The sequence below is a fragment of the Benincasa hispida genome, chromosome 7 (assembly GCF_009727055.1).
Source record: "Benincasa hispida cultivar B227 chromosome 7, ASM972705v1, whole genome shotgun sequence".
NCBI lineage: Eukaryota > Viridiplantae > Streptophyta > Magnoliopsida > Cucurbitales > Cucurbitaceae > Benincasa > Benincasa hispida.
Window position 1 is genome coordinate 19,431,362 of NC_052355.1, and position 27,941 is coordinate 19,459,302.

A 27,941-nucleotide genomic window follows, 5' to 3' on the forward strand; every position below is an offset into this window, starting at 1 on the left:
TACTCAACCATCAACTTAAGACAATAACAATCATTAACAGAGTTCTACATTACTCTTCAGTAATACAACTTATACACATGACATAATACATGCGTACTATTTTATACAATCCCACACTTAGACTTTCTAACATCTTGGTCTTGAGTGGCAGAGCAACAGCAGAAGCGTCTTTTGGGGAGTGACCACTACCTGTGGAGAAGACATTTAGACAGGGTGAGCTAAAAGCCCAATGAGTGACTAAACTTTGAAATGTAAAAGACATACATATCAATCATGCTTAACAAAGAGATCATGAATTGAAAAACCATAGTTGAAAACTGAGAAATTAGTCAAGTAAGTACTTACATAAAACTTCCCTACTAGTAACTAAATATAACATAGGCATCATAGACATCAACTCTAGGAGGCCCTTAGGCCTCAGCTTCCACATTAAATATCTTTACAAGAGAGCGTCTTCTTTAGTCCGCTCTTGAGCATAACGTTACTTAACTAAAACTTGGTTGGGGGAGGGACCCTCTGACCCAATGTTCACTATAACCTTAGTCAAAGTGTGTCACCTCTGACCATTACATATGTCTTTAACTGTAATTCATCGAACAACTTCCATAAAACTTGAAGTATAAAACGTAATAACATTTTATGAATACTTCATGATTCTTAGTTGAGCATGAGCATTCATCGCTCAAGCTCTGAACGTTTGTATCAGGCCAAGAGACCCATACTTCGACCTCGGGTTTATGAAATATAGCCTAGGATACCTATGTTTCGGCCTCTCAAATATGACCTAGGAGACCCATACTTCGGCCTTTCAAATATGGCCTAGGAGACCCATACTTTGTCCTTTCACTCAAAGCTTTCTATGTGCACATGGAGTTACTAAATGTCATCAACACCTTAGGTACTTCCTAGACACCTTCCATGCTTTCAGTATCCGGCTTACTAAAAACATATCACACTTTAATATGATACATATTATGAATCTTTCAGAACATAGCTTTAAGCTTAACATTTGTAGAACTTAGCTACAATCTTTAGAACACATGCTTCAATATATAATACTTAATCTGAAATAAGACAAACATATCACCTTGGCATGCGATAAAATAAGTACATACTTGAGGAAAATGCTAACCAATCTCAAAAAACTTAATTGCTAGGAAACATATAAACTTATCAACAATTATCATTGAAATCACATAGTTTATCATTCTTCATAGTTCTTGCTAATGCAGAACCAAATCAATGCATAGCATTCTTCATTAACAAGTTTTATTGGAACTTGAATTCATCTCTTGGGATGTGGTCCCTCTATCCATCACCTTCACAATCCCAGTGATCCTACATGTACGTAGCTAGGATTCTATCATGGACCGTCTCTAAGCTCGGTTACCACTTCGAGGTATTAAGCTAACATACTTTACTAGGAGTCCTTCACATAAACTTCACACTTAAGTTTGTCTTATAGACCTAGCTTTCCCTAGTAGCATATGCTAACCATTCAGGTTTTGTCTAGGTCAACATACTTTACAAGCACTAGACATTAATCACTTAAGAACATCATGACGGGACCATACCTATCCATACTTTATAAGTTATTAATCTGTCAAGCAATCATAAATATAAGTAAAGTAAATAGCTAGGAAAACGTTTGAGGTTGGCTATCAATAAGTAACTTTCATAAAAGCATGACTTGTTAAATCATTCATAAACATTTGTAAACATTGGAGTCACTCACAGTCTTTGGGAAATCCTTTTAAGATTGATGAGCTTCTTCTACTAATGTCAACCCTGTGAACATATCAAAATACTTTAGTTACTAGCCATGGTTTCCCTTTTTAGACTCGTTTTCAGAATTAAGGTCACATTTATTCGCTCAGCTTTCAAATCTTCGTAACTTACCTTAGGGCGTCAGGTACTTAGTCGAATTTAAAAGGGCTTAAACTTCAGCTCACCGTCTCCTTTCTGACGCCCACACCCAATACTTAGTAGGATTTTGGGGTTCCAAACCCACGTTTAGCAAGTAGTTGCCTGTTTGCCCAATAAATTCCAGATTCAGCTTCTGGTGTCAATAACTCGAAATCCATAGCTCATTTTAAGAAACTTACTTCTTTAAACATGCTTGTAATTGTGTTAACAATGTTACCTCAAAAGTTCAACGTAAAAATCTTTGTGGTTTGATCTAGAGCTTTAAATATTCCCCACTGGCCCTAGATCGCAAAGTTGCCTACTTGTTCAACACCTTTTAAGTTTAGCTTCCAAAATATGTAACCCAAACCCCAGACCTTATCTTGTAAAAGTTCCTTCTACAAACTTACTCATAAAGGTGATAACCATATTACCTTAAATTTTTAGCTTGAAATTCCATGTGGTTCGGCCTGGATCTTGATTTCTTCGTTGACGGCTCGGATTCACCCAAAAACGGAACCCATCCAATGGCTCGGCTTCAGAAACTAGACTCACAGAGCTTTCCAACGGTACTAAGTTCGTCTGATTTGCTAGAAGGAATCGTCCAAAACGAGCTCTTGAAGTTCTCTTCCTTTTTATACTACCGTCCAGCCCTTATGATGAAATCTCCTTAAGCTACATCACCCGCTAGTGGAGATTAAGGGCCCAGATTAAGTCATATGTTCAGATAACTAAAAGAAAAGTTTAAAGCTAAACGTTTCGAGCAAACTCAATCCTCGATGAAAAAACTCAATGGAAAAGGGTCATTACTCGGTGGAAATTTTAATGGTTCTCTGTTGAATACTTGATGAGAAGAACTCGATGCTCGACCCTTCCTCGATTGCTTATACTCAATGCTCGACCTTCCTTGATCGTTTAGACTCGAAGCTCGACCCTTCCTCGATCGCTTATACTCGACACTCGACCCTTCCTCGATTGCTCATACTCGATGCTCGGCGGAATTTACTTGATACTTGCCTTATGCTTACTCGATGCTTGGCCACCACTCATCACGACTAACACTTAACCAGAATTTCTTTTTGCAAGGCTAGTTTAATAAGTATCCGAGAGTCAAGTTTCTCATATTTAAATGTTTCCCTCTTCAATTCCTTATACTTAAACATACTTAAGTGAGGTAATTAAAACTCGGGTTTTACTGTAGAGGACAAAAGATGTATTTAATTTCATTGCAAATGCATCTTATCAACTCCTTTAATTACACTATAGTTAATCCAACAACTCCATTGATTGTATTGTAATTAATTCATCAAATTCACAATTGGGCTCTATTGATTTCCATTAAGATATTCAATGTGAATTAACTTCCTCTATCCATGCGAATATGTTGGCATAAATCTCGATTTTCAATTTAAAAATATTCTCCAAATTTTTATTTAAAAAATCTTCAATCTTCAAATATTGATTTGAATTTTCAAATCTCATATTATATTACTTTTCATAGATATGACTTTTTATATTTATCTTCTTTATTTATATATATATCCCTCAGCGTCTTTAATTTCACCGTAACTAATTTTTCGAGTTCATAGTTTGGACTCCTTATTTTCATTCAAATCTTCAACATGAATGTACTTTCTCTTTCCAATATAATGCCCCACATTTTCAAATGTGATTGATTTTCATAAATTAAAGTCTAAATTTTGAGATTTCACCTTGGACAAGTATTTTGAAATAAGTTGGTTACATGTAATTGTTGAGAAAAAATAATTATCTTAAATTTTAGGACTTTATTTCCCTTTATTTTGAAGTTTGGAGCTTGGAGAAGATAATTGGTTTATTTGATTTGGTTTGAGAAAATTATTGATAGATTTAAATTCAAGGAGAAGAAAAATTTGACTAGGTCAATGTCAAATTTAGGTTAAGAGTGGATATGTATACATCTTTATGTGAGTTAAAAAGATATAAGTTATTTTAGCCTAACAGTGTAACAACCCGACTCCTTAGGACTTATACCAAGCCCTACATGCATGTATAAATCTCAAAACGATACTTTTCATGAATTGGCTAAACATGAATAAAGAATATAAAATAAAGGACTTTTATTAAAAACCAAATACTTGAAAATCGTCGATCAGGGTACGGTTAATTAAAAAAATAAAAATAAAACATCACCTGAAAATCTCACCTAAAACAACCAACAGTGAAAAAATTGGAAGTTCACTAAATTCAACAATAGACTAAGTTTTAAAACATGAAAACATAGAAAGACATGGATAGAAGCATTTGAATAGTCCCAATAGCATTCTCCGATGGGACTTAAATAGTAACTTAATTTCTGTAAAGTGTATTATTGAACAAAATTATACTTTATCTTTTAATGTAAATAAAGTGTTTATTTACAAAAATGGTATTAATATTTGTTCTGCTAAACTGGAGGATAATTTGTATGTGTTAAGACAGTTAGCAACTAAGCTCTCCTAAATGTTGAACTATTTAAAACTATGGTAACTCAGAATAAAAGAGAGAAAATTTCTCCTAAAGAAAATGTCCATCTTTGGTATCTAAGACTAGGACAAATAAATCTCAATAGGATTGAGAGGCTGGTTAAGAATGGATTTTTAAGTGGGTTAGAAGAAAATTCTTTACTTGTATGTGAGTCATGCCTTGAAGGCAAAATGACTAAAAGATCTTTTATTGGAAAAGGTCACAACGCCAAAGAACCCTTAAAGCTTGTACATTTGTATCTCTATGGTCCGATGAATGTTAAAGCAAGATGGGGGTTTGAATATTTCATCACTTTTACTAATGATTATTCTAGATATGAATATGTTTATTTAATGAAACATAAGTCTGAAGCCCTTGAAAAGTTCAAGGAGTACAAGGCTAAAGTTGAAAATAAAATAAATAAAATAATTAAAACATTTCGATCTGATCGAGGTGGAGAGTATATGGTTCTGGAATTTCAAGACTATTTGATAGAACATGAAATTATATCCTAACTCTCAGCACCTGGTACACCTCAGTAGAATGGTGTACCAGAAAAGAGAAATCGTACCATATTGGACATGGTTCAGTCTATGATGAATTATGCTTTCTTACCTGACTCGTTTTGGAGATATGCAGTACAGACTGCAGCTTACATTTTGAACTGTGTTCCATCCAAAAATGTTACTGGAACACATTTAGAGTTAAGAAATGGTCGTAAAGGTAGTTTATACCAATTCAGGATCTGGAGTTGCCTAGCACATGTGCTTGAGGCAAATCCTAAGATATTGTAACTTCATTCAAAATTGTGCCTATTTGTAGGTTACCTCAAAAGAATAAGGGGTAGTTACTTGTACGATTCTAAAGATAATAAAGTGTTTGTATCATTAAATGCTACTTTTTTAGAAGATGACCACATAAGGGAGCATAATGTCACTGAAGGAACTCTAAATCTAGAGAACCAGTAAGTGGAAGCGGATCATTCCAAACTCCATTTAGAAAGAATACATACATTTACACTCATACTAAACAGATTATGCATTAAGATAAATTACAACATGCTTCTTAAGTAAAAACAAGGGGATCGAGTATAATACCTTTGAAGAACTCTTTCTTCATGTATTTCGCTCGATCAAACTCGAACGCATCCAAACAGCACGAACGCAATGATCAACTGGAAGATCCTCGATCACCAGCGAGTGAAACTCAATCCTCGATCCTCGAACAGAACAAGACACCACCACAAGATTACTTTGGTATTCTCGGTGTGATAATTCAGGAGTTGTGGGCTCTGTATGTTTTTTGATAAAGGAATGGAGGAAGTAAACGATCGAGTAGACGATCGAATATGCGATCAAACAATCGTATAGAAGAAGAAGCCTATCATATAGGCTCGATACTCGATTGTGTACTAACAAGTTCTATCGTATAGTAACTCGACGCTTGATCGTTTAGTCTCTGTTAAACAATCGTATAGTTAACCTTTTTACTCGATAATGAATTCTTTGTGAGACGATTCAAATGACTAATTTGAAAAAAAAATCTTTTTATAGAGAAAAGAAAACCGTGAAACCGTGAATAACCTTCCACTCCAATCGGTTATAGAGAAAAAGTATTATTAATTATCATATAATTAATAAATTATAAATAAATACAATAACTAACTTATCATATTTTATTTTTAACCTATAGTTTTAATATTGCATCATATGCAACATATAAACCATAGTTCTTTTTCTATTTTTATGACATTTAATATAAAACATATTATATTAATCTTCCAATCTAATAATGTATCAAATACATCATATCAATTATATCATATGTAATTGAATTAATTGAATTATATCATATATAATAAAATTTCCTCTTGTTAATTTGAATACTTGAAACTAACCCAAAATCTGATTCTCAATTTGAATCCATTGAGCTACCAAAAGGACCTTATGAACCTGTAACTTGAAGCTCCAACGGTACGTGAATAACTGACTAAACTCTTTAATCACGATATCCACCATCCGTTAATTGTCGGGCACTCCACTAAATACCGACAGTTGCACTCTTCGCACTATAGATATATTTCTGTGTCCATTGGATATAACCAATCAACAGTGCGATGATTCATCACAAATTGCTCATAAGTACAACTAGGCTAATTTACTGTAGTCACATCTAACTCCTTTAAGTACCACTAATTCCTCTAATGAACAATAAGTCATAGTCCCCACTATGACTGAGTCCTCTTTTCCCAAGAAAGGGTGTGGCCACTATGTTCAAAATCCAGAATCAGTCCTTAAGAGAGCAATTTATCTACTTACCCCAACTTCGGGGGAAGGAGTGAATTCCGTCTTGTATAACTGAATTCCCAGCTCCCCAATCAGACGAATCCCAAAATGGTAGGCTTGTTGAGTTAGCAATCTAGCCACTTTCACCCATACAAATCAAAGGACCGCCCTCATAGGCAAGAGTTTTCAACTCACTCAGGATTTAGGTCATGTCACCTATGGTCATTCTAGTGAAATGTAAGTCTCTATCATCAACAACATTATAAAAAGAGGTAATCATTTCGTGGTCCGGTCATATACAAACTCTTTGTATAGGATACCCTGCTCGCATGTCTCCCTATGACTGATTAGGATCAGATCATTTGTAGAACTTTACAACACTTGTAACATCTACAAAGTAAGCCGTATCCATAGTGTCACCAGGATAAGGTATCCTTTCTTTATTCATATACTACATACCATTTAGGTTATTAATTTAAACAAGATCCACCCGTATGTCTTTACATATTTGTTTAAATTTACATAAAATAATCTCAGATCTTAGTTTATTAGTTTAAGTAAATGCTTATAAAATAACACTTATTTTATTAATAATAATATGTTTACATAGTTTACAAACTACGAGACTACCGGGAGATTTAGAACATCATTCCCAACAGCCACGTGGTTATTGTTTTATAACAACCAAACGTGTGACACTTGGGCTGTCTTGCTATCAAAGACGCACCAAGTAAGCCTTTATGAAGAGCTTTTACCTATTGAAGGCACTTAGGTACACAAAGAGAGGTTTTAAGAGTGTTGGGAAAGTGAGTGAGTTTGAGATAATGGTTGAGAGCTTTATTGATGATTCCAACCGATGATGTACAAATGAGGGGTGATGGGCTATTTATAGCCTTTCCCCACCGACCTAAAGGGTTTAAACTTCCCTTGAGGGTCGGTTATGGCTCATCTAGAGCCTTCTCAATATGTCTTGGAAGGTTCTTGGGCCATACTAGGCCTTTCTACAAGCATCCAAGTATATACAAGAAGTTCCTAGACTCTCCTAGGCTATTCTAGACCATTACAGAGAAATCTAGAACATTCATAAGTGGGTTGGAGTTAGGATGTTCCAGCATGTCCATGAGCCATCTAGAGTCATCCGACACGTTCTGGCACTTTCTAGACCTTTCTAGAGGCTTCCAAAACTATGTGGGGTTGTCTAGCCCATTCTAGCACTGTGTAGGCCTGTCTGGGTGCTTCCATATGTGTCTAAGCCTTTCTCGAGTGCATTGGAATTTTCTAGTGCCTTTTGAGAACATTCGGGGCTGACTAGACCATGGGTGAGCAGTCTAGCCGTGTCTCGAGCGTCCTAGAAGATTTTGGAGCCGTTTAGAGATGTCACATGTCTTCCAGCATCATCTTGAAAGGTTTCAACTATGAGCACGCATAGAGGGACTCGTGTGCACCTAAGGCCTACGTGCGTGGCAATGCACACATGCCTTGTCGTCTACCTCTATGGGGCACGCACAGGGGCGTGCCGGCTTGATTGTTCGTGCACTTCTAGACTCGCGCAACTGAGGTAGGGGGCACACTTAGCCGCATGCCCATTGGCTTGCTTGGTCTGGCACGGAGCCGTGCATCATCTGGGTGTACGCGCATGATGGCGCATATGGGTTCTCAATGGGGCGCTCGCATGGGTCTTAGTCATGCGCCTGAGGCTCGGGCGCTGCCCTATAGCCTTAGTAGCTTAACTGATCACTTGGGCGTGCATGTGTGTGATGCTTGGTGGCTTTGGGGCGTCTCTTCCTTGACTCCTCCTTGACCTCGCTAAAGAAGTCTTGGCTCATTTCAACAAATTTTAAAGGGTCATTTGTATGGGGCATGACAATAAGCCCCATAGTAAGATAGTGTTAAATGAACTTTCTATTGAAACTACTGAATCATCAACAAGAGTTGTTGAAGAGCCCAATACCTTAACAAGAGTTATTGAAGTTGGTTCATCTAGTAGGTCACATACACCTCAAATGTTGAGGGAGCCTCAATGTAGTGGGAGAGTTGCGAACCTGCCTATTCATTATATGGGTTTAATGGAAAACCTAGCTATCATAGCTGCTGATGATGTTGAAGATCCGTCATCTTACAAGAAGGCGATAGAGATGAATGAATCAAAGCTATAGATCTCAAAATGGAGTCTACGTATTTCAATTCAGTTTGGGATCTTGTAGATTAACCTAATGGGGTTAAACTTATAGTTTACAAATGGATCTACAAGAGAAAATGAGATGTCGATGAGAAGGTGCAAACCTTCAAGACTAGACCTGTGGCAAAGGGTTATACCTAAGTTAAGGGAGTCGACTATGAGGAGACTTTCTCACCTATTGCCATGTTGAAGTCTATCCGAATATTTCTGTCCATTGCCTCAAATTTTGACTATGAGATTTAACAAATGGATGTTAAGACTGATTTTTTTATTGATAATCTTGAGGAAACCATATATATGGAGTAGCCTAAGGGATTCATAACCCAAGGTCAAGAGCAAAAGGTTTGCAGGCTTAATCAGTCCATTTATGGATTGAAATAAGCTTCTCGATCTTGGAATATAATATTTGATACTGCGATAAAAAATCTTATGGTTTTGTCAGAATATTGATGAGCCTTGTATTTACAAAAGAATCATCAACAGCTCAGTAGTTTTTTTTGTGTTGTATGTGGACGATATCCTACTCATTGGGAATGATGTAAGTCTACTGACTTAAATTAAAAATTAGCTAGCAACCCAATTCCAAATGAAAGATTTGGGAGAGGCCCAGTTTTTTTCTAGGTATTCAGATCTTTAGGGATCGAAAGAACAAAATGTTGGCCCTATCTCAGGCATCATACATTGACAAGATACTTGTCAAGTTTTTGATGCATAACTCCAAGAGGGGTTTACTCCTTTTCAGGCATGGAATTTGTTGGGTTTTATATCCTAAAACTCGAGATTTGTAAACAATAAGACTTATTCTAAAAATTCAATAAGTTGTTATTGAATATATGTATTACTTATTTCATTTTAGAAATAAATCCAATAAACTAAAAGATCCATGACTATTACATGAGTACTTGAACTTTAATAAAAGTGGATCAGGTTCGAGTAAATAGTCAAAATGATCTATAATATATGAATGAGGTTGGGTGCCATATTCTGGTAACACTATTGGATGTGGCTCACTCTATAGTTGTTACAAAGAGTTGTAAAGTGCTATAGATGAAGTGATCCTAATTCGTACATGTTATGACATGAGGAGTGGGGACGTCCTATGCAATGGGTTTGAACAAGATCGGACCACGAAATCAATCATCTTACTTTATAATGTTGTTTACTGTTTAAGACTGACTATTTCAAAGCGATAACCTAGGTGACTTGACCTTAATCCTGAGCTAACTATGAACTCCTGTTTATTCGGGATTATCCTTAGATTTGCATAGGCGAAGGTTGGCTCAACAGCGTCGGCTCAATAAACCTCCATTTCAGGGATAAGATCGGGTAGATAGCTGGGGACATAAGGTGCAAGATGGAATTCGTTCCTACCTGCTTTCAGGGATAGTAGAGAGGTTGTTCCCTTAAGTGCCGACTCCGGTTCTTGAACAAGGGGCCCCATTCTCTCATTAGCCCGAGAGGGATTCAGTTTGTTGATCGGATCACAAACCAATTGTTCATTAGAGGATCAATGGGACTTAAAAAACAAGAGGTAATCTCGGGGGTAAAACAGACATTTGACCCAACCGTTATTACGAACAACCTGTGAAGGGTTAACTTACTAATTATGGTTATATCGAGTGGACATAATATATCTACAATGAGGGAAGTGCAACTATGGGCTTTAGTGGAGTGACCCATTAGTTAACGAATGGGAGTTAATTCGATGTAAAGAGTTTAGCCAATTAATCTCGGATCGTTGGAGCCCATGATTTGCAGGTCTACAAGGTCTCTCTACTAGCTCGTAAATGGATTAGCTTTAGAGTAGCGTGATAAGTTAATTTGAAACATTCAAATTAGAATTAAGAAAATTAATAATTATATGAGATATAATTACGCATTTAATTTTAGAATTAAATGGAATTGGAGAATTAACTAATATTTAAATATGATTTAAATATTAAATTCATGAAGGTGGAATTTGTGTAAAATTAATTTAATATTTGATATTTAAAATTAATTAATTAATTAAATTAATTAATTTTATTAGAAAATTAATTTTTTAAAATAATAAATTTTTATTTTGAAAACTAAATCTGTTTTTAGAAATCAATTTGAAATTAGGAAAATTGAAAAAACACAAATTTTGTGAAAAGTTAGAAAACTCCACTCACCTTCATGAAGTTGCTCACACTAAACCCACTAAAATTTTGCTTCAATTCTCCAAGCATGAGGTGCATCTCATGCAGACTTCTCCATTGCATGATAGTCCTACAATAAATAGAGAAGAATTAAGTGCAAATTGAGCATGCATCAATTGAATTTTTGCTGAAAAATTCGAGTTGAAGAAGGTATTCTTCAAGTGGGTGCAGCAGTGTGTTCTTTTCCAAATTCCCTTCATTCAAGCTTATTTTGAGTTACACAACTTAATCAAAAGCTCCAAGAGAGTAGTAGGAAAAATATTAAGGTGGTTCACAAGAAGAATTGGAGAAGATTTACAGTTGAATTCGAGATTCTAAAGGTTCTACAAAGGCATGACTTGAAACCCTCTTATTATTGTATGAGCATGCTTAATTTATAACTAAAATTGATGAATTAGAATGTTTATTGATCCTTGTTTCTTTCGTTGCATGTTGATATACTCCTACAGAATTATATTGTCTAAGGAACAGTGTCCTAAGACACCTCAAGAGGTTGAGAAAATGAGACGGATCCCATATGCATTGGCTGTTGGTAGCCTGATGTATGCTATGTAATGTACTAGACCTAACATCTACTATGCAGTGGGGTAGTCAACATATATTAGTCTAATCCAGGATTTGATCACTGGACCTCTGTTAAGAGCATCCTCAAGTATCTACGAAGAACGAAGGACTACATGCTCGTGTATGGTTCTAAGGATTTGATCCTTACAAGATACACAGACTTTAATTTTCAGACTGATAAGGATTCTAGGAAATTTACTTTAGGATCAGTGTTCACTCTTAATGGAAGGGTTGTAGTCTGGAGGAGCATCAAGTAGGGTTGTATTGCTAACTCCACTATGGAGGCTGAATATGTAGCAGCTTGTGAAGCTGTGTGGCTTAGGAAATTCTTGACTTATTTGGAAGTGATTCCAGACATGTCAAATCCCATCACCCTTTATTGTGATAATAGTGGTGTTGTGGCTAATTCCTGAGAGCCTAGGAGTCACAAACACAAGAAGCATAAAGAGCAAAAGTATCAACTCATTCAAAAGATTGTGTATCGAGGGGACGTGATCGTCATGCAGATAGCTTCGACACACAACGTTGTTGATCCATTTACGAAGACTCTCACGGCTAAGTGTTTGAGGGTTACCTACAGAGTATGGGTCTATGAGACATGCCACATCTATTCTAGGGCAAGTGGAAGATTTTGTACTGGGCGCGTATTATGCCTAAGTTTCTTGTTTTGTGTACTTTTGTATTAGTATGACTTTTATGATGTACGTCCCACTAGCTTTAGGATAAGTGGAAGATTGTTAGGGTTGATGCCCTAAATCTTATGGATCGTGTAGTTTGTTATTGTATTATACAAACAGTTTATTTATTTAATAAAATCTGAGGTATTTTATTTGACATTTAGTAGCATTAACCCACAAAACCAATAAATAAACATCCTATCTTCTGAAGCTTAAACATGTATGTAGAGATATACAAGTGGATTATGTTTAAGTGATAATCTAAACGGTCTGTAGCAGATGGATAAGATTGAGTACCTTATCTTGGTGACACTACGAATACAACCCGCCTTCTAGATGTTAAAATTGTCGTAAAGTTCTAGAAATGATCTGATCTTAATTATTCATGTAGAGACATGTGATCGGGAGTGTTCTATACAAAAGGTTTTGTATAAGACCGGTCCACGAAATGAATAGTCTCATTATATAACACATAGAGACTTACATTTCATCAGGATGATCATAAGTAACATGACCTGAATCCTTGGTAAGTTGTGAACTTCTGCCTATAAAGGTAGTCCTTTGATTTGTATGGATGAAAGTGGTCAGTTCGCCAACTCAATATGCCTACCATTTTGGGGATTCGTCTAATTGAGAAGCTGGGAACACAACTACACGATAGACTTCACTCATTCTCTAATGTTGGGGTAAGTAGATAAGTTGCTCCTTGAAAGAATGATTCCAAGGCTTGAACAATGTCGCGCCACATCCTCTCTTGGGCCGAGAGGGGTTTGGTCATAGTGGACTATGACTTATTATTCATTAGAGGGATCGGTGGTACTTAAGGAGTTAAATGTAACTATAGGGGCAAAATGGTAATTTTGGCTCAACTGTACTTACGAGCAATTTGTGAAGGGTCATCACACTATTGACTGGTTATATCCAATGGACACAAAAATATATTTGTAGTGCAAAGAGTGCAACTGTCGATCTTTAGTGGAGTGGCTGACAATTAATGAAAGTTGGGTAATTTAATTAAATGAGTTTAATTAATTATCCAAATACCATTGAAACTCCAAATATTTGTAGTGCAAAGGTCCCCTATGTAGCTCAACTATGATTATTGAGAATTAACTTTGAATTAATTTGAATTATTTAAATTAATTGAGGGGTTAATTATATATGATATAATTAATTTAAATTAATTAATTGTGATATAATTAATATAATGTATTTGATACATTATAATATAAAATTTTATATGAAGGAAATAAATATTTGAATTTGATTCAAATATTAATTATATGAATTTGATTCATATAAAAACTATAAGGTTAAATTTTAATATGAATTTGATTTGTGTTAAATACTATAGGTTATATGAGAGATTCATAAACTATAAGTATATTATATGCAATATAATAAACTATGATTATATAATGGATTATAACATATAATTTTAATTATATTAAAATTGTTTTAATATAATTATATAAATTAGAGGGATTACTTATTTGGTTTTTTAAGTTTTAAAAATTTGAAAAGGGAGCCACTATTTCCCTATTATCTCTCTATTGTAATAACCAACTGGTGGTTTTTGGACACGAGATTTACAAAGGCATCTGCTTCTTCTTCCAGAAGCTTACGATCTCAGAAAAATTTAGAAGAGTTATGCGTTTTTAATTTCTTTCTTTCTTACCTCCCTCTACCAAAATTAAAGTAAAGGCCACACCTCTTGCTAATTCTCATACCTATAGAGAATACAGAGGTTTCTTTGTTGGTGGTGTTCAACCAATTGTTTTTGGAGTGTTGTGTTTTTTGTGCGATTACCAAGGAGGGTTCGTAACCAATAGGAGAAGAATTCGTGAGGACTAGTTTCTTCAATAGGGCAGTGATGACATGCAAAAATTAACATCTTAGGCCTTTTACTTAGAATTATGAAGGTTGTTAGGCAGAATATGCGTCGATCATGATAAGAATTCACAAGAATATGAGCTTGCGTCGATCAGCATGTCGAATCTCAGCTAACCCATTATTTTGTGTTAATTATGCGTTCAATGTTCTATCTTTGTAGCTAATGCAGGAAACGAACGCAAACGCGGAAACCAGACCATCGCATAGACAACCGCATGCGGAGAAACACTCCATCGCAAGGTAAATGCATCAATCAACGCATGGATATTGCGGTAATCAGCCGTATGCGTCCATCGCATGGGAGTTGCGCTCGTCAAGCGATTGTGGTCATCATGTAGAGTTGCGATGTTAAGCGAATGTGGCCACTGAATGATTGCAGCTACGCGACAACACATTCTAATGGGATCAACACAAGGTAGGCGGAATGAACACATCAATGCATCTACCTCGAGAAAATCCAAAGCTAATGTTGACATTTCACCTACCACGCCGTTAGTGGCAAAGGTTTAGAAAAGGACTAACGCGTCGAACGTCAGACTCAGAGCAGTCCAATTAATGTTGTCGGTGACCCAAGCTCTATAAATAAAAGCCAATGAGCTGAAATTCAATTTATCCAAGGTTTTTTTGCCTGAGGTTCGCCTATGGTGGATCCTTGTGATTCAGACAAACTGTGTGAGAAGACACTGAGAGTTCTTCACCTCCTTCATCCATTCCAAGTGACGACCGGAGCCTTCGACTGAAGCTAGATCTCGAGAGAGTCAGCTCCTCACCCATCTGGCACCACCACAGCCTTGACGCACATCCGCTGGAAGCAAAATTTTGCTTCCAGATGATCATTTCTTTTTCTATATTGTAATGTATGATATTTTGGAATTAAGAAATTAATACAATATATTTTTCAATGTATTTCTCAATTCCTTCGACTCCATCTCCATCTTCTTTGCTTAGCATCTTTACTTTCATTGCAACACTTAGTAGGAGTGCTTGGGTATTGCATACTTAGTCATGTGGATTAGGAATATGAAGCATGTAGCAACCTGTCTCTTATACACATCTAGATGTGTATAAGAGACAGGTTCACTAGGAATAGTAATAACTGTAGGTCAGCGAAGTATATGTGATTGTCTTGTATTATGTATGCTTCATTCATTCATTAGGGATACTCGGGCGGGTAGTCTAAGGACAGGATCTAGGCTTGGGAAGGTCAGGTCAGAATCTAGGCTTGGGAGAGCTAGATTAGAACACATAATACCAGAGATAGGCGCTTAGGAATGAGCACTATTTGTTATTAACGGATCACATGCATCCTAGAGATAGGATACGATTGAATGTGGTCACCTTGCTTTCATGCATTTCGCATCATCGCATAGGACAAGAGTAGAGACTTAGGAATAAGCTCTATGGACACTTTGCGTTCAACACATGCATCCTAGAATTAGGAGCACCGCATTTCCATTGGAAAATGACTTGTCGTGTATGGTTGTAACATAATCGCATAGTCTGACGCTAACTAAGGTTCCCTTGCGATCACTCTTAAGGGTTGCAATGAAAACATCTCCGCATTTTATCTATTTTTCCACACATTTATTTCATGTCAATTTTGTCGCATCTCTACCTTTCATGCATATTCTCACTGCGTTATCTGTTAGATAGGAGTAGGAGTAGGATTAACTTAGCAACATCCCCTTTATTCTTTTATTCAACCGCCACATGCACAATCACCGCAAACATATAGTTACAAGTCCCTGTGTTCGACCTCGGATTACCCGAGAAACTTGCGTTTATGTTATACTTGGCTTGAATGCAAGAAAACTTGTGGCAGGATGCATGGTCATTGCATACATTGTTGGCGTATTTTCATTCCAACGCATGACTATCAACGCATGGCTATTAACGCATATTTTAGGAACATGCATTGCACACCGTGTCCAAGGGAAGTTGGTTGTCGAGTAAAATTGACTTCCAATCTCCCATCATCAGTCAGTAAACCAAACCTAAATCTCTTCTCTGTATATTTTAGCATATTGTAATTTGTATAGAATGCATATTAGGTTTAGAATTTTATTTCTTGTGCATAAATTTGAAAATTGGGAAATGATCTCGCTTCTGTCTATGGTTTTCACAAGCCATCAATCCCAAGCTGCATAGAAAAGAAAATCTAGTCAACTAGAAATTGCTTCTACTTTAGAAGCATCGACTGTGATGCTCTTCTCAATAGCTACATTTCAGATAGGTAACTTTGTCCAATTAAGTGTCATACTCAATAGAAACTTGACATGAGTTTTTTTCCTTACCGTCAAGGGCTATAAATCTTACTCTAGAAAATCCTCATGTTATCTTTTAATCTTAAACAATCGCACGCATTATTTAGACCCTGCTATAAATAAGTCTCAAGATCTCTTTTTATAATGAGGTTCCTGAAGCCCTCGGATCCTATAGAGCATTCGTCAATCTAAAACATGACACCACAACCTCGTAATAACGGTATCTAATCTCGAAAGATGGTTTTTTTCTAGATAAACCTTCTTGATTCATAAATCTGTCTAAAGAATATCCATCTCTTCATCCATACTAAAGGAAACATAATATCTGTTGTGCTCTAATTCTAGGATTCGGAATCTAGATTCGGCACTTAATGGCCCCGACATTCCCTTGCAACCTGGCCACGCTACCATAATCAACTCTTAATATAGTTGATACATAGCCACATAGATTTCAACTCTCTTCTTAACATATGAAACTAGCATATCCAGAGGCAAAATATTAAGGTATTTGGAAACTTCTATAAATAGTTCATGTATCTGTGACTTGCTATTGAACTCGGCTAGAACCACTCAAGCAACCTTGGAACGAAAGTGTTTTATTTTCAAGTTCATATTTTGTGCTAGTGGTCATCCTGGAAGATCTAATCTCCATAGTTTTTGGAAACTAACATTACCTAACCCCCTTACATGAAAGATTATTTTCCCTAGCTCTTTTATAACCTAAAAACATATCAAGCACTTGATTGTCCATGATTAATATTTCATTTTGAGAAAAAGGTTTTCATGCTAACACCGAGTTCCACAACCAAAAACCTGATAGGATAAAGAAGCAAGCAACGGAAAAAATTAGAAACAATAAGCATTCTAATTACATTTAATCTGAGTTTTAAAAGCATGCAAAAATATATTTTACAAAATAGGGTTTCAAACAACACATGCCTTTGAAGAATTCCTCCAATCCAAGCTGTTCTTCACGTAATTTCAGCTCCAAATCTACAGTGAACCACCAAGAGATCTTCTTTACTATTCTCAGCCTTGAAATTGAGTGGTGGAACTAAAAAATGGAGCGAATTTGTGAAGGAAATCAGGTGAGTTTCAGGTGAAGAAGAGCTTTTGTGCAGAAACTGACTTTCAGCAACTCCAATTCCCAAAACTGAGAAAATTGAAGTGGTTTTAATCTTCTTCTACATGCAGGCACTAAAAGATAATCCAATTGGCACTTCAATTGGATTAATTTAATGGGATAGTTGGAAGCATGGAGGTTAATCCACCTCCTACTTCAAATTTGTGGAAAACTCCACCATCCTTTTAATTTCCAATTTTCCATTTTATTTAATTCAAAATTAAATAAAATTAAATATTCAATTTCTAAAATTGATTTTGAATTTTGAAAATTAATTTGTTTTAATTAATTAAACAAATTTAATTAATTAAATAATAATTTAATATCAAATATTAAATTAATCACACACCTAATTTTAAACATGAATCCTATTCTAGTGATTAATATTTAAATCAATATTTAAATATTATAAACTCTCCAATTACGTTTAATTTCGATAAATTAAACGTTAATTAATTATATCGAATATAACTATACAAACCCTAATTTGAATTTGAGCTATTCAAATTCAAATCCTAAATTCAATTTGAACATTTCAAATTGAAATTCAATTTGAACACTTCAAATTGAAATTCAATTTGAATTCACTCAATTTACTAATTCAAGGTGGTCATGTTTTATGAGCTAGTAGAGGACCTTATGAATCTACAGATCATGAGCTCCAACGATTTGAGATTAATTGGCTAAAACTCTTTAGACCGAATTAATCAATATTCGTTAACTATTGAGTCACACCACTATAGCTCGATAGTTGTACTCTCCTCATTGTAGATATATTTGTGTCCACTTGATTTAACCATAACCAGTAAGTCGACCATTCACAGATTGTTCGTAATAACGCCTGGGTCAATATGATGTTGTACCCCCGAAATTAAGTCTTGCTCTTTAAGTTCCATTGATTCTCTAATGAACAATTGATTTGTAATCCAATCACTAAACCGGATCTCTCTTGAGCCAATGAGAGGGGTGAGGCCCCTTATTCAAAACCCGAATTCAGCACTTAAGAGAACAACCTTCTTCCTATCCCTAAATCGGGTAGGCATGAATTCCGTCTTGCACCCTATGTCCCCTACCCGGTCTTACCCTTCAAATGAAAGGCTTATTGAGCCAGCACTGTTGAACCAACCCTCGCCTATGCAAATCTAAGGATAATGTTGAATAAACAGGAGTTCATAGTTAGCTTAGGATTAAGATCAAGTTACCTGGGTCATCTAAGCGAAATAGTCAGTCTTAAACAATAAACAACGTTATAAAGTAAGATTGACTTATTTCTTGGTCCGATCTTACTCAAACTCATTGCATAGGACGCGCCTATTCCTCATGTCAATACATGAACGAATCATGATCACTTCGTTTGTAGCACCTTACAACAAATTGTAACAAGTATATAGTGGGTCGCATCCGATAGTATTACCAGAATAAGACACCCAACCTTATTCGTATACTATAGATCGTTTTGATTATTTACTCGAACTTGATCCATCTTTATGTCTCTACATAAAGTTCAAGTATTCATATAATAGTCATGGTTCTTAGTTTATTGGATTTAGTCTTTACAAGTGCTATTTACAAATTCAATAACAATTTTATTGCAAAAATGTTGAATAACATCTTTATTGATAATAGAATATGTTTAACTTTAAAAACTGCGAGTTTTAGGACATACAACCCAAACAAACTATCCTTCCAACCCACAAATACTAAGGTCCAAAATTCCAAGTAGTAACAAGATAACTCATACCAATTCCAATACCTTGTAACCACTCATATCATGTTTTAAAAACCAACTCATACTTCCTTTCTCTCGTAAATAGTAACATTCCTTAAATACTTTCCTTTCCTTCACATTAATCTTTGTTAAGATCAAAAACTCAAGGTGCTCCTCTCCCCTTTCCAAGTGTGACATAAACTCACTACACAATGTGTAGCTCTACCTAACTCCTCCATAAGTCTTACCTTCTCATTAAAATTTTTTTTTTATGTTGTAGAATTTTCCTTCACCAATTGTCATTACTTTTTAACTCCAAAATTTTTTCTCTTGGTCCTGCTAGCTTAACTAAATTCTTTTCATCGCGACTAGGATATGGGTAACTAAGTACCTTGAGGTACTTCTTAAGTTAGCTCCTTAGTTCAAAAACCACATTTTTCTAAGTCCTAAGTCCCGTTCAAACTAGCTTCCCTTCCACAGTACAACAATTAAACTAGGTACTTTTAAGAAGAGTTTCTTCTTATGAAGCTTACTTGGTTTCCCTCATGAATATTTTTTGCTCTTCGAGTACTACACTTGAACAACTAAAGTACCTCATTTAGTTCATCAACCTTAAACTCCACAATAGTAATCTTGTCATATTAAACCCTTTAGAGGGTTCTAAGAGGCACCAACATCAGTTACTAGAAATTCCTCAAGATGCCTTGTTTTCTTTAATAAAACTATAATCTCTTACTCTTCTCCTTCCTATATTAAAAAAAACTTTAGTCTTGTCCCTAAGTACATGCCCTAGGAAAGAATTTCTTGTACTACCACCAATCTCATTTTCCATTATAAAACATAACGCAAGTCCTTGATGAATTCTTGTTTAGACAAATTTATTCCTTGGCTTAAACATATACATACTTTTATTCCCAAACTTCCATAACAGTTCTTCCATGAGATAAACTAACGCCAAGTGACCTCAAAAAAATTTTCTTTTTGTAGCGTCATACTTGAATAACTAACTTATATTTGTTGAGATTGGTGCCCTAATTCTCCCAGAGTCTCGTTGTTTTGTAAAGATACACATTGTTTAATGAATAAAATAAGTGTTGTTTAATTCTGGCATTTACTCATATCCAATAAACAAAGCTCTTTGGTTCTCTTATGTGAACTTAAGTATATATATGTGATATACAAGTGAATCATGCCTTAAGTGATAACATAAATAGGTCTGTAGTATAAGAATTAAGGTAGGATACTTGATCCTGTTGACACTATAGATAGGACCCACTTTGTAGAGGTTTGCAAGTGTTGTAAACTACTACAGATGGTTGATCCTGACCATTCATATGGTGACGTGCAAGCGGGGGTGTCCTATACAAAGAGTATGTATAAGACCTGGACCACGAGATGACTAGACTCTGTATATAACGCCGTTGGTACTAGAGACTTACATCTCACCTAAACGACCATAGGTGACACGACCTCAATCTTGAGTGTTTTGAGAACTCCTGCCTTTAAGGGCGGTCCTTTGATTAGTATGGGTGAGAGTGGCCAGATTGCCAACTCAACATGTCTACCTTTTTGGGGACTTGTCTGATCTGAGAGCTGGGAACTCAATCCACAAGATGGAATTCACTTCTTTCCCGAAGCAGGGATAAGTAAAGAGATTTCTCCCTTAAGAGCTGATTCCATGGCTTGAACATAGTGGCCACAACTTCTCTTTGGAAGAGAGGACTCAGTCATAGTAGGACTATGACTTATGTTCATTAGAGGGATCAGTAGTACTTAAGGAGACAAATGTAACTACAGGGGCATAATGATTATTGGTCCAATTGTACTCACGAGCGATCAATGAAGGGTTGTTGCACTGCTGATTGGTTAAGATGGACACGTAATATATATGTGGTAAGGAGAGTTTAGTTGTCGGTCTTTAGTAGAGTGTCTGGTAGTTAACGGATGGTGGATCCCATGACTAAAGAGGTTAGTCAGTTATTTACGTACCGTTCTTGGTGTTGATTTGAAAAGTACAAATTGACGAGAGGTATTTTGATTATATGTGATATAATCGATTTGATGTATGAGATACATCTAATGGAGGATTGATGTAAATAAGATTTACATTAAATATCATGGAATAGAAAAAGAACTATGGTTTATATGTTTCATGAGATGAAATATTAAAACTATAGGTTATAAATATAGTCTAATAAGTTGGTTATCATTTATATTTATAATAATATTAATTATTGGATAATTAATTATTTTTTCTTTAAATAACCAAACTAGTGGGTAGTTATTGGATTCATGGTAACCGTGAGTTTAAAAGGAAAATGGTTTTCCTATTTTGAGAGATGAGTTTTACCAACGCTAAAAAGTTTGAGTTTTTTTCTCTCGACGCAAAAGAAACTCACGTAGTCGTCAAGTATATACGAATTTACTAAACAATGGCTAGGCGAGCTAAACGATCGTGTAGTGGCGAGCTAAACAATCGTGTAGTATTTACTAAACGATCGCATAGTTTTTGTCTCTTATACACATCTAGATGTGGCTGTTCGTGGTGCTGTGGAGGTCGTTCGTGTTGCGGAAGAGTTCGTGGCCGAGGCGTTCGTTGAGGATGAGCGCGAAGTCTTCGTGAAGTGTTCTTGCGATGTTGCGGTCGTGTAGATCGAGTGTACGAGGTTGCTGTTGTTCGAGCGATTTTTCGCATCAGAGCGTGGACACGCATCTGCATATCGTTTGTTTGAAGTCGACTGTAAATGTATTGTTCATTTATGATGCTGCTCATGGAAATCTCAGATCCGATTTCCTTCAATTAGTATCAGAGCCAGGTTCTTTGATATTCCAAATTACAGACATGAATTAAATGCATTTTTTAGTCGCGGTGGGTTTCTACATTTGTGGTTAACCGTGTAAACGATCGAGTAGTCGACGACTATGCGATGAAGCATGATCGTCTAAACGATCGAGGAACAAGCGTCAAGTATCTCATACCGTATGATCGAGTAGCCAGTAACTATGCGATGAAGCATGCTGGACTATACGATCGTTTAGTGTGCGCGCCATGCTTCAAGCATCATGTACTACTCTATGGGATCGTTTACCCCAAGCGTCTACACGATTGAGTAGCCAATGCAATATGATTGTGTAAACTCTTTACTCGATCGTTTAGTAAATACTACAAAATCGAGTAGAACTTTTCTACACGATCGTTTAGCCTAGGCTACACGATGCGATCAAGCTTTGGCCTTCTTCCTCGAAGTGAACAATATCTCCATGCGTTGAAGCTTCATCAAATTAAATATGCCCAAAAACGCAGGGGCCCTTACAAGTTTGTTGGGATTGGTGTCCTAATTCTCCCAGAGTCTCGTTGTTTTATAAGATACACATTGTTTAATGAATAAAATAAGTGTTATTTAATTCTTGCATTTACTCATATCCACTAAACAAAGCTCCTTAGTTATCTTATGTGAACTTAAGCATGTATATGTGATATACAAGTGGATCATGCCTTAAGTGATAACCTAAATAGGTCTGTAGTATAAAGATTAAGGTGGGATACCTGATCCTGGTGACACTACAGATACGACCCGCTTTGTAGAGGTTTGCAAGTGTTGTAAACTACTACAGATGGTTGATCCTGACCATTCATGTGGAGACGTGCGAGCGGGGGTGTCCTATACAAAGAGTTTGTATAAGACCGGACCACGAGATGACTAAACTTTGTATATAACGTTGTTGATACTAGAGACTTACATCTCACCTAAATGACCATAGGTGACACGGCCTTAATCCTGAGTGTTTTGGGAACTCCTGTGGTCCTTTGATTAGTATGGGTGAGAGTGGCCAGATGGCCAACTCAATATGCCTACCTTTTTTAGGACTTGTCTAATTTTGGATCAATCCACAAGATGGAATTGACTCCTTTTCCAAAGTAAGGAGAGATTGCTTCCATAAGGGCTGATTTCGGGGCTTGAACATAGTGGCCACAACTTCTCTTTGAAAGAGAGAACTCAATCATAATAGGAATATGACTTATGTTCAGTAGAGAGATCAATGGTACTAAGGAGTTAGATGTAACTATAAGGGCATAAAAGTTACTGGCCCAGTTGTACTTACGAGCGATTTGTGAAGAGAGTTCAGCTATCGGTCTTTAGTGGAGTGCATGGATCCCATGACTAAAGAATTTAGTCAGTTATTCACATACCATTGGAGCTTTGATTTGAAATGTTCAAATTGACAAGGGGTAATTTGATTATATATGATATAATCGGTATGATGTATGAGATACATCTAATAAAGGATTAATGTAAATGAGATTTACATTAAGTACCATGGAATAGAAAAAGAACTATGGTTTATATGTTTCATGAAATAAAATATTAAAACTATAAGTTATAAATATAGTATGATAAGTTGGTTATCATTTATATTTATAATAATATTAATTATTGAATAATTAAATCTTTTTCTCTAATAACCAATTGAGTGGGAAGGTTATTAGTAGTTCATGATAACCATGAGAAAAAAGGAAAATTGTTTTCCTAATTTTAGTAAGTTTTTTTTTTTTTGTCAAAATTGATTTTGAGATTTTCTCTCTCGGAAAAGAATCTCACGAAAGTTGTCAAGTAAATGGGATTTACTAAGTGACAGCTTAACTAAGGTAAACGATCGTGTAGTGTTTTGTAGGCGACAGACATGAAACTAAGCGATGAGCCAAACGATTGCTTAGCTTTTGCTAGACAATCGCTTAGCTTTTGTTAAACGATTGGGCATCGACCTATACAATAGATTTCAGCCATCTCCCACTTGCTCAATCATTTAACGATTGTTGATTCCTTCATCTTCTACCTCAAACCAAGTTCACACAGAGTCCACCCTCTGGATTCTCACACCAAGAATACCAAGGTAGCCTTCTTAGTGGTGTCATACTCAACTTGACGTCGTCGAGGTTCTGTGGAGGGTGTTCGTGATCGAGGCGATTGCTGACTTTGAGTGCGCAGTGTTTGTGTAGTGTAGCGGTCGTGTTGTTTGAGCGTTCGAGGTTGTTGTGTTCGAGTATTCGTGATCAAAAAGTGTAGAGACGAGTCTACAAATGTGTGTAGAGATTTCTTCTTGATCGTTTGTAGTTTCATGCTGTAATTTTTGTATTGATTGCATAACCATTTGTTTCTGTGTTTGGCTGTAATTGTAAAGTTTATATATGATTGTAATTTTGATCTTTCCGCTGCTCATGAAAATCCTCGTGATTGATTTCCTTCAATATTAACTTCTACATAGACACTGACCTCATTAGAACATAACTACTGCATTTAAGCTAAACAAATATTTTAATGCACAATTATCATAAAACTTTTAATTGATAGGACATACCTTGCGATGACGAGGAATCCATACATGGGCCATAAGGACAATCTGGACTTACATAGTAAGTTAATCTACAGTACCCAAAATGGACTCTGATACCAACTGTAACAACCCAGCTCACTAGGACTTATACCAGGTCGTTACTACATGTATGCATAAATCTCAAAACGACACTTTTCATTAATTGGCTAAAATCGAATAAAGGACATAAAATTGAAATCAAATACTTGAAAATTGTTGATCAAGTTACCCTTAATTTTTTTTTTTTTTTAAAAAAAAAAAAGTAAAACATCACTAGAAAATCTCATCTAAAATAACCAACCATGCAAAAATTGGAAGTTTCTAAATTCAACAATAGATTAAGTTTTAAAACATGAAAACATAGAAAAGACATGGGTGAAAGCATCAGAATAATCCCGTTAGCACGATCACGAATTCCGACTATCATTTACCAGTGTGTTCTTTCTACCTGTAAGATATAACATAATAAAGAGTGAGTATAAAATACCCAGTAAGTAACCTCACTACAAGGGTTAGGCTAAGTATTTATGTCTAATAAATGCTACATTCTAGAGGGACATGCAAAACCTCTACTTATCATGGATGATTATTTAGTGAATAATTAAACCCACCTTACCATAGGTAAGATGTACCCACAAACCTTTGGTGAAATTCCGAAGGAGATCACTAACCTCTGATGAAGTCCCGAAGGAAATCACAACCTCTGATGAAGTCTCGAAAGCAATCACAACCTCTGGTGAAGTCTCGAAAGCAATCACAACCTCTAGTAAATCCCAAAGAGGTCACAAACCTTTAGTGAATTTTGAAGGAGACACAAACCTTTAGTGAATCGAGACACTAGCCTCTGGTGAATCCCGAAGGAGACACTAGCCTCTGGTGAATCCCGAAGGAGACACTAGCCTCTGGTGAATCCCGAAGGAGACACTAACCTCTGGTGAATCCCAAAGGAGACACTAACCTCTGGTGAATCCCAAAGGAGACACTAACCTTCGGTGAATCCCCAAGGAGACACAAACCTCTAGTGAATCCCAAAGGCAGCACTAACTTTAAGAGGATACATGACTACGGGTAAGAGGCAATTATCACTAACATAAATATCATGACTACGGGTAGGAGGCAATTATCACTAACATAAATATCATGTAATATAAAATAGAGTCCCACAATATAAAACATAACATTAAGCACATACATCCTTATACCTTGTCATATAAAATATGGTTCATGATCATTCATCCTCTTATATTATCTAATAGAATTCTAGATCATGCTCATATACATGTCCTACTTCAAACATATCTATCATATGGTCATATATCCTCTCTAATTAGGCATCACGATTTAGAGTCTTAGGACCATCAAAATTATCCTAATTAAATCGAAGGCAGTTCCAATAGTAAGATTACTTACCTTGGAATTTAGGCCCAAAGTATACTCAAGTGCGCTTATCTTCTCTTTCCCAAACCCAACCTTAATTCAATACCTAGAATAGTTAAGCCAAAATTGAATTAAAACTTTGGGGCCAACTTCGAATTAACCAAATTTGTTCAAATGTCTCCAGTTAACTTACCGAAACTGTGGCTTGACCCAAAATCACTTCCAATACTCAATTAAGTAGCCCAACCTAAACATAAGTCAAAACCAGAATTTAATAACTTAATTTACATCAATTATCTTGAATCCCAAGAGGGTTACAAAGTCTCAAACTTACCAAAATCCTCCGAAAATCGATCCTTGTAATGTTGGGCAACACGTACCCGGCTTCAAAACTTCGTTCAAATCTTCAAAACATAACGACATTAAAGATTTGAAACCAATATTCAATGGGTAATGGAAATAATTCAAGTATCCTACCAAAATCTTACCGGAATCGTTTCTGGCCCGCTAGACAATAGCCTAAGACCTCCCAAAACATCAATTTAACCTTCCAATGCCAAGAGAAAAATGAATTTAAACCCAATTCATAATGGGTGTTCAAGTACCAACCAAGAATTTAACTAAACTAGCCAAATCTTACCTAAAGAAACCCAATCTTACCCAAATCTCAAAATTCCAATGAGAACCAAGGCAGTGGCAGCGGCGATGACGTTGGAACGAAGACGGCGAGCGACGGTGGAGTGCAAACAGCGGTTTCTGGTCAGAGTCGCACTCGGCTAAGAAGGAAACGACTGAGAGAAAGAGATAGCGTGACTTTAGATCTGGCAGCGGCGGACTCGGCTCATTGGACGACTGAGCTAAAGCGCGGACGAGCGACGGAGTGAGACAGCCTAGGATTAGAGTCAGCGGAGATCAGAGGGCAATAATGTCTGGTTTCAAACCTGAGTTCCTATCGTGAAGAAGAAAACGCATAAGAGGGGTTGCTCGATATATATGTACGTATGTGTAATCTTTAAAACCCTTTCCTTTTATTTCTCCAATTCCAAATTCCAAATCTTTTTTAAATTAAACTCCCAAATTCTTTTGAGAAATAAATTTAAATCAATAAATTAATTTTCTTCTCCAAATCTCCCAGATTCATTTCAATTTCATAAATTGAATTAAAAATGAATTAAATTCAAACCCTCCTTAAATTAAAATTTTAATTTAAAAATTGAATTATCCTGACACAATACTTTAATTTAACCTCAAAACTCATAATAACCCCAAATATTTCAAAATGATTAAATTTAAATTGCCTAAAAAAATTAAGATGTCACAAATAGAGCAGCACACCCCCTTCCCCATCTTCTCCTTCGTGCAGACCACTCAGCAACGCAGACCCCATCTTTTCCTTCATCAGCTCCAACCTATGCGATTAGTCGCCGTCAGTTACTACCCCTCGATGGTCGTTGCTTGCCGTCAACCACTGCACGTCGACGACTGCCAACAATTGAGTGAAAGTCTCGTGCCATCTCTCTCACTCAACCTTATAGGTTTCATCGATTAGCGTCACTTGTTGCAACTAGTCACTGTGGTCTTGCTGCCTTTCATCAACATTCGTCGACAGTCTCTAGAACGTTGTCGCAACGGGTCATGATCTTGATAATCGGTAGATGGAGAGTTTGAGAAAATGTGTCTATGGAGTAGCTTAATAATGGTTCGTGAGGCTTAGAGGGGTCTGGGGCTGTTTTTTGGGATTATCTTCGGAGTTTAGAGATATTGGTTATGTAAGTCTTCTAAGTTTCAAATTTAAAAATTAATAGATACATATTCCAGCACTTTAAAGATATTAAGGGTAATTTGGCCTTTTATAAATTCTTAATTATTTATTTTTAAAGGGCCTATGAGACAAATGCTTAAATTAGAATAATATTTTTTTGAAAAATA

The 27,941-nt window shown here is 36.0% G+C and overlaps 1 long non-coding RNA gene across 6 annotated transcripts; it reads right to left on the reverse strand.

Annotated features, from left to right (window-relative positions):
• On the reverse strand, positions 1–27,823 carry LOC120081672. 6 transcript variants are annotated; one of them, XR_005482928.1, is made up of 11 exons: positions 27,348–27,822; positions 26,653–26,961; positions 26,501–26,559; positions 26,347–26,416; positions 26,206–26,259; positions 26,046–26,118; positions 25,307–25,398; positions 24,621–25,083; positions 11,007–11,103; positions 5,487–5,847; positions 1–189 (listed from the first exon to the last, which is right to left on the reverse strand). It is a non-coding gene; the product is annotated as an uncharacterized LOC120081672 (long non-coding RNA). The 6 variants fall into 6 exon arrangements; XR_005482926.1 differs by having other exon boundaries at positions 24,621–25,398; positions 27,348–27,823; XR_005482927.1 differs by lacking the exon at positions 25,307–25,398 and having other exon boundaries at positions 27,348–27,820.
• Positions 27,824–27,941: the final 118 nt, after the last annotated feature.